A 12531-nucleotide genomic window follows, 5' to 3' on the forward strand; every position below is an offset into this window, starting at 1 on the left:
AAAAGTATTTGACTTCTGCTGACCTTGGTCTTCTCTGCATCATTTTACCTCTTAATATCTCCAATTCATCCCCCAGAGTCTCTGACATGTAGGGAATGGAGATGGTCTACAGTGCCTACAACTTAGACTGATTCTATTATTCTCAAGTTATTCATACATGGTTGCTATAAAATTATTTACAGTGAAAGTTATATAGCAAAGAATCTACTCAAGGAGTATGATACAGCTTATGTATTAAGAAACACTACTGCTAACAGTTAATTTCTGGAATACATTTCTCCTCTTGGTCTCCACCCTGCCATGTATGGGTTTCTTTGAAATCTTGGCCAGTTGTCTAACAGCTTTAACAGTTTCTAAGTCACAGGAAGGAACATAAAACTTGCCCCCAATTCTTCAATAAGTTTTGAGTAGAAAGAGAAAAGAAAATATAAGCTCAGATGAAGAACTACTCAAAAAGCCAACCTCCCAAAAAAGAAAGCCATCCTGAAGGGAGAGCAATGGTTTCTTGTTCCAGGTATTGACTTTTTGGTTAAGTGATACTGAATGGCATGAGAAAATAAGAGTATGGAGTTTTCAGGTAGTAATGTCTCCCACGGTCAACTACATAATTGGTATGCAGGCAGCAATGGAACATCCCTTTGCTTGGTGCTAACTTGATATGCCTTAAGAGAACTTGTGGTATGAACTAGCCTCCTAAGAGATATTATTTATCTGAACTTAAGTTCCCAACAATCTCATGGCCAAAAGCTTCTCATGACACACCAAAGGAAGTTAGTCAATCAATTCCATGTCTAAGGAGGGCTTATCTGAGACAGTTAAATATGATTTACTGGTATAATCCATTCTGTAAGTATTAATGAAATCACATTAATAGTAAAAACCCAAACAGCATTAGTTTATATCCTATATCCACCTTCTGCTTCTAAACAGATCCTCCAGCCATCTTCCCTATCTAGGAGCCTCATTCTGGTATTTCTGGAACTAAATGGCTGACATCTGAAGTCAGTTATGTGCTCTTGTTTTCCATCCACTTGTTTTTAATGAAACCACTTGAGGGCAGCATCACACCACAACCAATGTTCTTTGTAATTCTACCAAGATCGTTTACAGCAAGAGTGCCACTTCCTTACCTTCTTAAGTCATACAGCATGCCCTGGAGTTCTTATTTTACTACAGCTAATATATGTACTATACAGATATAAGGAGACTGTTTTCTTCTATTGTAGAGGAATATTAAATTGTCACCAGGAAACAAATGTTTGGCTAGTTAACTATGAATAGAAGCAGAAAAAGGTCTACTAACATGAAAGAAGAGAGGTTTATTCTTTACAAAGGACACTTTTGTCTCCCTAGAAAATTCAAGATAATGAAATGAAAACAAAAGAGTTCACTAAGCAATCTGATAAAATTATACAATTAATGGTTTCTTTTAATATGTAAAACTTCATCATAAAATTAATGGAAAAAACATAAAACACCAATTTGTGAACTATCAAGGACTAAACATAAAATATTCAGAAAGTGTATGCAGGAAATGATAAAACTTTATTGAAGATCTTTTTTAAAAAATTTGAAAAAAAAAGCAAGATAAAACACTTTCCTAGCTAGAAAGACTATGAGTAAAATTTTAAAGGATCGCATTACCATTTCAAGAGGTCTGTTTTAGAACTTGGAAAAGTGATTACAAAGTAAATCTGGAAGAATATAGTTAAGAGAGTAGAAAAAAATAATAAAATAGGAGATTATTAATATATATTATAATTATACATTAAATAGTTAAAATTATATGATACTGACACAATAATAGGCAAAACAGATCATAATAGAAAATGGTAATGCNAAACTTCATCATAAAAATTAATGGAAAAAACATAAAAACACCAATTTGTGAACTATCAAGGACTAAACATAAAAATATTCAGAAAGTGTATGCAGGAAATGATAAAACTTTATTGAAGATCTTTTTTAAAAAATTTGAAAAAAAAAGCAAGATAAAACACTTTCCTAGCTAGAAAGACTATGAGTAAAATTTTAAAGGATCGCATTACCATTTCAAGAGGTCTGTTTTAGAACTTGGAAAAGTGATTACAAAGTAAATCTGGAAGAATATAGTTAAGAGAGTAGAAAAAAATAATAAAATAGGAGATTATTAATATATATTATAATTATACATTAAATAGTTAAAATTATATGATACTGACACAATAATAGGCAAAACAGATCATAATAGAAAATCCAGAATGAATTCTAATGTGGTTAAGGATTTAATATATAATGTGAGTGGCATTTCTAATCAGTGGGAAAGAAAGGACTATTTCATAAATGATATTGGGGCAATAGTCAAAACACTTGAAAAAAGATTTTTTATTCCTACTTTTAAACATACATCAAATTCTAAAATAAAATTTATACCTTCAGCTGGGCCTGGTGACTCATGCCTGTAATCCCAGCACTTTGGGAGGCTGAGGTGGGCAGATCACTGGAGGTCAGGAGTTCGAAACAAGCCTGGCCTACATGGTGAAACCCCCTCTCTACTAAAAATACAAAAATTAGCTGGGCTTGGTGGTGGGGGCCTGTAATCCCACCTACTCGGGAGGCTGAGGCAGGAGAATCACTTGAGCCTGGGAGGCGGAGGTTGCAGTGAGCCGAGATCACACCACTGAATCCCAGCCTGGGCCACAGATCAAGACTCCATCTCAAAACAAACAAAAAAACAAACGAACCAACTAACCAACCCCAAGTACCTTCAAGAAAATACAAATAAGTATTCATCTAATTAAGAAAGAATTTTCTAAGTATAAAAGGAATCAAAGAAACCATAAAAGAAAACAATTGGCAAATTGATTAGCTTCAAGTTAAATATATTTGGAGTTAATACCTTTACATATAAAGATAAAATATATGTCAAAATATAGACAAAAGAGAAAATCATTTCACAAAATAAAAAGATGCAGATGGCCAATAAAGACCAGTAATTCTATTAATTTACTTTTTTATGCCCAGCTTGTGAACAACAGAGATCACCAGTAATTGTAAAGATGCAAGTAAAAATATAATTTTTTTGCCCACCACATTGGTTTAAATGTATTACCACAACATCAGCAGTAATATATTCAATGATGATAATGCTGGCATAAACAGGGCATTCTCATACCATACTAGTGGACATATAGCTAAAAAAGCACTTATACTAAATAGTTCAATTTCTAGGAATTCATGCCAAGGAAATAATTGGAAATAAGAATACATATTTATCTACATATTTGCAATTAAAAACATTAGTGGTCTCAAATTTGGAAATGTGTGATACATACATAAGATTAAAAACTGCAGTCATTAAAAGCCATGCTTTTGTCTAGCATGGTGGCTCACACCTGTAATCTCAGCACTTTGGAAGGCTGAGGTGGGAGGATTGCTTGAGCCTAGAAGTTTGAGACCAGCCTACAAAAAAATTAAAAATTAGTCAGGCAGGTGGCACAGCTATGGTCTCAGCTACTTAGGAGGCTAAGACAGGAGGATCACTTGAGCCCGAGGGTTTCAAGGCTGCAGTGAGATGTGATTGCACCACTATACTCCAGCCTGAGAAACAGAGTAAGACCCTGTCTCAATTAAAAAGAAAAAGGAAAAGACATGCTTTTGCAGAAAACTCAAGCATAAAATAAAATATTCCCAAGATCATGTTAATATTTAAAAATAATATCATGCATATATAGTATGATCACAATAGCAAAACAATTTATCTTTGACTTACAGAATTATGAGTTTTTACTAAAGGGACATTCTATATATTTAAGATGTAGATATCTTAACCTACGTAGAAAAACATAAAATTCAATCCTCATTCACGATTAAAAGCTGTTATCAAACTAGGAACAGAAGGAATCTTCCTCAACCCACTAAAGGAAATGCTTGTAACATTTCACCGTTGAAAATGACATACACATGAAATGTTAGAAGCATTTTCTTTACCATCAGAAATAAGATAGCAACCATCATGGCTTCTACTGAACAAAGTTCTAGAGGTTTTAGTCAGCATAGTCAGACAAAAAAAAAAAAGATGTAAATATTGCAAAGGAAGAAATAGCCATCATTTACAGACAATATGATTATATATATTAGAATTAGTAATTGGAAATACCATGAGAGTTTAAGAGGTAGATAAATATGATAACACTATAAAAATCAACTGCCTTTTCTTATATACAAGCAATAAACAGAAACTTTAATTTAGAAATATAAATAGTAACGGCAGCTAAAATAGAGTACTTATGGATAAATCTTAGATATGTAACACATTTCTGAAGAAAATAAAAAATATATAAAATAAATGATATATAAAATCTTTATGAAGAAAATTTTAACTTTATTGAAAGACATTAAAGACCTCAATAAATGAACAATAGGAGATTCAGGAAGAGAGAACAAAAGAAAATAATCATCAAAGAAATAATTCTAGAAAATGTCTTAAAACTGAAGTGCATAAGTATCTACATGGAAGGATACACCATGTATCAAGCCTAATATATAACAGTAGACCCACAAAGCACACACCATTGTGAAATTTCACAACACTGGAAGAAAAATATCATTAAAATTTTCAGGATGAAAAGATCTTATAAAAAATATTTAGGAATCAGAATGGCACTGGACTTCTCAACAGCAATACTGGAAGCTAGAATCAAATGGAACAATGCCTTTGAAATTCTGAGAAAAAAATATAATCTGGAATCTATAACTAGTCAAACTTCAATTAAATGTGAGAATAGATTTAAGACTTTTTGGATATGGAAGTTAAAAAAAAAAATTTACTACCTACATTCCTATTCTCAGGAGGCCATGAGTAGAAGTACTCTACTAAAAGGAGGGAATAAACTGACTAAACTGGCAGCTACAAGGTTGAAGAAACAGGAGGCCCAATACAAGAAAGAAGTGAACAGAATCCTCAGGGATGATGATGATAATGACTTGTTCTAGAACTAAAATCCCCAAAGATAAAACTATTGGTACACTTGATGCTTCAACGCATTAAGAGGAGATTTAGACAAACAGGGGAGAGTTTCAGGATCAAGTTCTATGTACCAAATACATAGAAAACAAAACAAAACAAAAAACCAGAAAATCAGCATTAACTTCACAGAGTACAGTAATCTCCTCTTATCTAAGATTTTAGTTACCCCCAGTCAACTGCAGTCCAAAAATACTATATTGAATGGAAAATTCCAGAAATAGATGATTTATACCTTAAATTGCACAGTGTTGTGAGTGGCATGATGAAATATAGTGCTATCCTGCTCAGTCCCACCGAAATGTGAATGATCCTTTTGTCCACTGTTTCCACACTGATATGCCACCTATTCATTTGTCACTTAGTAGCTGTCTCAGTTATCAGAACGATTGTCCCTGTATTGCAGTGCTTGTGTTCAAATAAACTTTGTTTTACTTAATTCTCCAATTTTATTGTTAGCTATTTATTGCTGTTAATCTCTTACTGGGCTTAATTTACAAATTAAAATTTATCACTAGTATGTATGTATAAGAAAAAACATTGTATATATTGTATAGGGTTTGGTACTATCAGTGATTTCATGCATCCACTGGGTATTTTGCAATGTATCCCCTGTGGATAAGGGGGGACTATTGTAAAAGAAAGAAATTACTGAATAACACAATACTATTTTCAGCTACAAATAGTATTTAAGGACTCACAAGTCTGTAAATACAGAATACTGATATAACCAAAGTTATAACTACACTGGGAGAGCAGACCATAGGAAGTGTGGGGGGACGTGGTAGTGACGGTGTAAAAGAGTGAGGACAGCGACATCTTTACTTTCATGGTGAGAGGTCAATATATAAAGTCTAAAACTAAAAACATCAGGAAATAGCAGTATAAGCATGTCATACAGATAAATAAATGACAAAAGGAATATAGTTTCTTTTCAAACTGTTTCAAAGAGTTGAAAGTGGTTGCCTCTAGAGTGAAAAAATAAGGGGTGGTTGATGAAGTCAGGAAATTACTGCTTTTAAGAAAAGTGTTGGCCATGCGTGGTGGCTCACACCTGTAATCCCAGCACTTTGGGAGGCCGAGGTAGGCAGATCACCTAAGGTCAGGAGTTCAAGACCAGCCAGGCCAAAATGGTGAAACCCTGTCTCTATTAAAAACACAAAAATTAGCTGAATGTGGTGGCGCATGCCTATAATCCTCGCTACTTGGGAGGCTGAGGCAAGAGAATCGCTTGAACCCGGGAGGCAGAGGTTGCAGTGAGCTGAGATCATGCCATTGAACTCCAGTCTGGGCAACAGAGCAAGACTCCATCTCAAAAAAAAAAAAAAAAAGTGTTATACAACCATTTTAATTGATGGTGTGGAAAATATAAAATGACACAGAAAAGTGTTTATAAAATCTAAGTAAAAAACACACTAAAAAGCATACAAATATTACCTTTGGCTGAATATAACAAAGAATTATACCAAAGATTAAAACTCTGGGTTTTGGCTGGGCACAGTGGCTTACGCCTGTAATCCCAGTACATTGGGAGGCCAAGGTAAAAGGATCACTTAGGCCCAGGAGCTCGTGACCAGCCTGGTCAACATGGGGAAAATCTGTCTCTACTAAAAATAAAAAATTAGCTGGGTGTGGTGGCATGTGCCTGTAATTCCAGCTACTCGGGAGGCTGAGGCACAAGAATCACTTGAACCCCAGAGGCAGAGGTTGCAGTGAGCAGAGATGGCACCATTGCACTCCAGCCTGGGCGACAGGGCAAGACTCTGACTCGAAAACAAAAACAAAAACAAAACAAGTTTGATGATATTTTCAGGAACCCAAGTTCTTTCCATCTTTCTTTTTGTACTTTTATATTTTGAGGTAAAATATGCCTATTAAAATTTACTATCTTTACTTTTTTTTTGAGACAGTCTCACTCTGTCATCCAGGCTGGAGTGCAGTGGTGCGATCTCGGCTCACTGCAACCTCTGCCTCCCAGGCTCTCCTGCCTCAGCCTCCCGAGTAGCTGGGATTACAGGCACGTTTCACCACATCTGACTAACTTTTGTATTTTTAGTAGAGGTGGCCATGTTGAGTAGAGGTTCACCATGTTGGCCAGGGTGGTCTCATTATCTGCCTGCCTCGGCCTCCCAAAGTGCTGGGATTACAGGCGTGAGCCACCGCGCCCAGCCCATCTTTACTATTTTTAAGCGTACAGTTCAGTGGTAATAAATACATTATGAAGCCGGGCGCGGTGGCTCACTCCTGTAATCCCAGCACTTTGGGAGGTCAAGGCGGGCAGATCACAGGCCAGGAGATCAAGACCATCCTGGCTAACACGGTGAAACCGTGTCTCTACTAAAAATACAAAAAATTAGCCGGGCACAGTGGCGGGCGCCTGTAGTCCCAGCTACTTGGGAGGCTGAGGCAGGAGAATGGCGTGAACCCGGGAGGCTGAGCTTGCAGTGAGCCGAGATCGCGTCACTGTACTCTAGCCTGGGCGACAGAGCGAGACTCTATCTCAAAAAATAAATAAATAAATAAATACATACATACATACATACATTATGTCCTTTTTCCCCCCTCATCCCCCTTCCTTGCTACCCTTCCCTGCCTCTGGTAATCACCATTCTACTCTCTAACTTCATGAGATTCACTTTTTTAGCTTCCACATGAGTGAGAACATACAATATTTGTCTTTCTGTGCTTGGCTTATTTCACTTAACATAAAGGCCTCCAGTTCCATTCATGTTACTGAAATGACAGAATTTCATTCTTTTTTGTGGCTGAATAATATTCCATTGTGTAGATATACCACATTTTGTTTATTCATCCACTACTGGGCACTTAGGTTGATTACATATCTTGGCTATTGTGAATAAAGCTGCAATAAACATGGGAGTGCAGATGTCTTTTTGATATAATTTCCTTTCTTTTCCAGAGTGGAATTGCTGGATCATATGGTAGTTCTATTTTTGGTTTAGCTGAGAAGTCTCCATACTGTTCTCCATAGTGGCTGTTCTAATTTACATTTCCACAAATGCTGTATAAGAGTTCCCCTTTCTCCACATGCTTGCTGGCATCTGTTACTACCTTTTTGATACAAGCCATTTTAACTTGGGTGATATTTCATTGCGTTTTTTTGTTTTGTTTTGGGCTTTTTATTGAGATGGAGTTTCACTCCTGTTGCCCAGGCTGGAGTGCAGTGGTGCAATCTTGGCTCACTTCAACCTCCACCTCCTGGGTTCAAGCAATTCTCCTGCCTCAGCCTCCAGAGTAGCTGGGATTACAGGTGGCCACCACCACACCTGGCTAATTTTTGTATTTTTAGTAGAGACGAGGTTTGCCATGTTGGCCAGATTGGTCTCAAACGCCTGACTTCAGGTGAACCGTCCAGCTTGGCCTCCCAAAGTGCTCGATTACAGACATGAGCTACCGTGCCTGGTCAGCTCATTGTGGTTTTGATTTGCATTTCCCTGATGATTAGTGATGCTGAGCATTTTTTCATATATCTGTTGGCCATTTCTTCTTTTGAGAAGTGTCTATTCATATCTTTTGCCCATTTTTAATTGGATTATTTGCTTTTTGCTATTCAGTTGTTTCAGCTCCTTGTATATTGTGGTTATTAATCTGTTGTCAGATGGATAGTTTGCAAATATTTTCTCCCATTCTGTGGGTTGCCTCTTCACTTTATGATTGTTTCTTTTGTTGTGCAGAAGCTTTTTATCTTTATGTAAACCTATTCATCTATTTTTGCTTTAGTGGCCTCTGCTTTTGAGATCCTGTACAAAAAATCTTAGCCCAGACCAATGTCCTGGAGCATTTCCCCAGTGTTTTCTTCTAGCAGTTTCATAGTTTCAGGTTTTAGATGTAAGTCTTTGATCCATTTTATTTGATTTTGTTCATTGTGAAAGATAGGGATCTAGTTTCATTCTTCTGCATATAGTCATCTAGTTTTCCTGGCACCATTTATTGAAGACTATCTTCTCCTAATTGTATGTTCTTGGTGCCTTTGTCAAAGATGAGTTAGCTGTAAATGAGTGGATTTATATCAGGGTTCTCTATTCTGTTCCATTGGTTTATATGTTTGTTTTTATGCCAGTACCATGATGTTTTGGTTAATAAGGCTTTGGAGTATATTTTGAAATCATGTATTGTGATGCTTCCAGCTTTCTTCTTTTTGCTCAGGATTGCTTTGGCTATTTGAGGTCTTTTGTGGTTCCATTTAAATTTTAGGGTTTTATTTTTCTATTTCTGTGGAGAATGTCTTTGGTATTTTGATAGGGATTGCACTGAATCTAAATTGCTTTGGATAATGTTGCTATTTTAGCAATATTAATTCTTTCAATGCATGAGTATGAAATATTTATCTTTCCTTTTTTGTGTGTCCTCCTCAATTTCTTTCATCAGAGCTTTATAGTTTTTCTTGTACAGGTCTTTCACTTCTTTGGTATTTTGATAGGGATTACATTGAATCTGTAAATTGCTTTGGATAGTATTGTTATTTTGGCAACATTAATTTAGTAATATTCTTTCAATTCATGAGTATGAAATATTATATCTTTCCTTTTTTGTGTCCTCTTAATTTCTTTCATCAGAGTTTTATAGTTTTTCTTGTATAGATCTTTCACTTCTTTGGTTAAAATGATTCCTAGGTATTTTATATTTTTTGTAGCCATTGTAAATGGCATTGATTTCCTGATTTCTTTTTTAGATTGTTCACTGTTGGTGTATATAAATCTACTGGTTTTTGTATGTTAATTTTTTTTTTTTTTTTTGAGATGGAGTCTCACTCTGTCACCCAGGCTGGAGTACAGTGGTGCAATCTCAACTCACTACAACCTCCGCCTCCAGGGTTCAAGTGATTCTCCTCCTTCAGCTTCCTGAGTAGCTGGGATTGCAGGTGCACAGAGCCACACCCAGCTAATTTTTGTATTTTTAGTAGAGTCGGGGTTTCACCATGTCAGGCTGGTCTCAAACCCCTGACCTCAGATGATCCACCCACCTTGGTCTCCCAAAGTGCTGGGATTAGAGGCGTGAGCCACTGCATCCAGCCGTATGTTGATTTTGTGTTTTGCAACTTTACTGAATTCATTTATCAACTCAGTTTTTTTGGTGGAGTCTTTGGGTTTTTTAAATTTTTCTTTCTAAATATTATTTTAGGTTCAAGGGGTACATGTGCAGGTTTGTTACATGGGTAAATTGCATAAATCCTTGGTTTTTCTAGCTATAACATTATGTTATCTACAAACAAGGCTAATTTGATTTATTCATTTCCAATTTGAACACCCTTTATTTCTTTCTCTTGCTCAATTGCTCTGGCCAGGACTTCACGTTTTATTTTGAATAAAAGTGGTGAAAATGGGCATCCTTGTCTTATTTCAGTCCTTAGAAGAAAGACCTTCCATTTTTCCCCATTCAGTATGAAGTTAGCTATCATATACAGCCTTTATTATTTTGAGGTATGTTCCTTCTATACCTATTTTGATGAGGGTTTTTATCATAAAGAGATGTTGAATTTTATCAAATGCTTTTTTCAACACCTATTGAAATAATCATATGGTTTTTCTTCTTGATTCTTTGAATGTGATGTGTCACATTTAATGATTTGCATACGTTGAACCATCCTTGCATCCCTAGGATGAATCCCACTTTATCATGGTGAATGATCTTTTTAATGTGTTGTTGAATTCAGTTTACTAGTATTTTGTTGATGATTTTTGTATCTATGTTCATTGTTAATATTAGTCTGTGGTTTTCTTTTTTGTTGTTGTGTCTTTGTCTGGTTTTGGTATCAGGGTAATGCCGGCCTTGTAGAATGTGTTTGGAAATACTCTCTCGTCTTCAATTGTTTTGAAGCATTTAAGTAGAATTAGTATTAGTTCTTTAAATGTTTAGTAGAATTCGGCAGTGAAGTCATCAAGTCCTGCGCTTTTCTTTGATGAGAGACTTTTTATTATGGCTTCAATCTTACTACTCATCATTGGTACCTTGTTCTATTTCTTCATAGTTCAAACTTTTTTCCTTTTTTGACATAGGGTCTCACTCTGTCACCCAGGCTGGTGTACAGTGGCATGATCACAGCTCACTGCAGCATTAACCTCTCAGGCGCAATTAATCCTCCCACCTCAGTCTCTCAGGTAGCTGGGACAAGCACATGCCACCACACTTGGCTAACATTTTTTTTGTAGAGATGAGGTTTCACCATGTTGCCCAGGCTGGTTTTGAACTCCTGACCTCAAGTGATCCACCCACCTCAGCCTCTCAGAGTGCTAGGGCACAGGCATAAGCCACCATGCCTGGCCCATGATTCAATCTTGATAGGTTGTATGTGTACAGGAATGTATCCATTTCTTCTAAGTTTTCCAATTTGTTGGCATATAGTTGTTCATAATACTCACTAATGATTCTTTGTATTTCTGAAGTCTCAGTTATTATGTCTCCTTTTTCATTTCTGATTTTATTTATTCGGGTTTTCTCTCTTCCTACTTAATCTAACTAGAGGTTTTATCTTTTCAAGAAACCAACTTTTCATTTTGTTGATTTTCTGTATTATTTTTTAGTCTCAGTATCATGTATGTCTGCTCTCATCTTTATTGTTTCTTTCCTTCTACCAATTTGGGGTTTGGTTTGTTCTTTCTTTTCTAGTGCCTTGAGGTGCAATGTTATTTTATTTGAAGTCTTTCTACTTTTTTGATATAGGTATTTATTGCTATAAACTTCCCTCTTGGTACTGGGCTCTTGCCATATCCCATAGATTTTGGTATGTTTTATTTCCATTTTCATTTATTTGTTTCAAGAAATTTTAAGAGTTCCTTCTTAACTTTTTCACTGGCCATTTAAGAGCATGTTGTATAATTTCCATGTGTTTGTGCATTTTCCAAAGTTCCTCTTGTTACTGATTTCTAGTTTTATTTCATTGTGGTCAGAAAAGCTACTTGATATTATTTCTATTTTTAAAAATGTTTTCAGGGCCGGGCGCGGTGGCTCAAGCCTGTAATCCCAGCACTTTGGGAGGCCGAGACGGGCGGATCACGAGGTCAGGAGATCGAGACCATCCTGGCTAACACGGTGAAACCCCGTCTCTACTAAAATACAAAAAACTAGCCGGGCGAGGTGGCGGGCGCCTGTAGTCCCAGCTACTCGGGAGGCTGAGGCAGGAGAATGGCGTAAACCCGGGAGGCGGAGCTTGCAGTGAGCTGAGATCTGGCCACTGCACTCCAGCCTGGGCGACAGAGCGAGACTCCGTCTCAACAACAACAACAAAAAAAAAAAAAAAAAAAAAAAAAGTTTTCAAAAATATTTTGTGGCATAAGATATGGTCTATTCTGGAGAATATTCCATGTGCTGATGAAAAGAATATGTATTCTGCAGCACAAAATACATGGTATGAAGTTAGCTATCATATGGGTGAAATGTTCTGTAAATGTTAGTTAGGCCTATTCTAGTGTGTAGTTCATGCTCTTTGTTGATTTTCTGTCTGGATGATCTGTCCATTACTGAGAATGGTGCATTAAAATCCACTACTATTTTTTTTTTTTTTTTTT

At 36.2% G+C, this 12531-nt stretch overlaps 1 protein-coding gene across 1 annotated transcript in view; it reads right to left on the bottom strand.

The window, feature by feature from the left end:
- SHOC1 (shortage in chiasmata 1) overlaps positions 1-12531 on the bottom strand; it is a 123871-nt gene that overhangs the window by 69707 nt on the left and 41633 nt on the right.

Source organism: Rhinopithecus bieti, unplaced genomic scaffold (assembly GCF_001698545.2).
Source record: "Rhinopithecus bieti isolate Rb0 unplaced genomic scaffold, ASM169854v2 scaffold_41649, whole genome shotgun sequence".
NCBI lineage: Eukaryota > Metazoa > Chordata > Mammalia > Primates > Cercopithecidae > Rhinopithecus > Rhinopithecus bieti.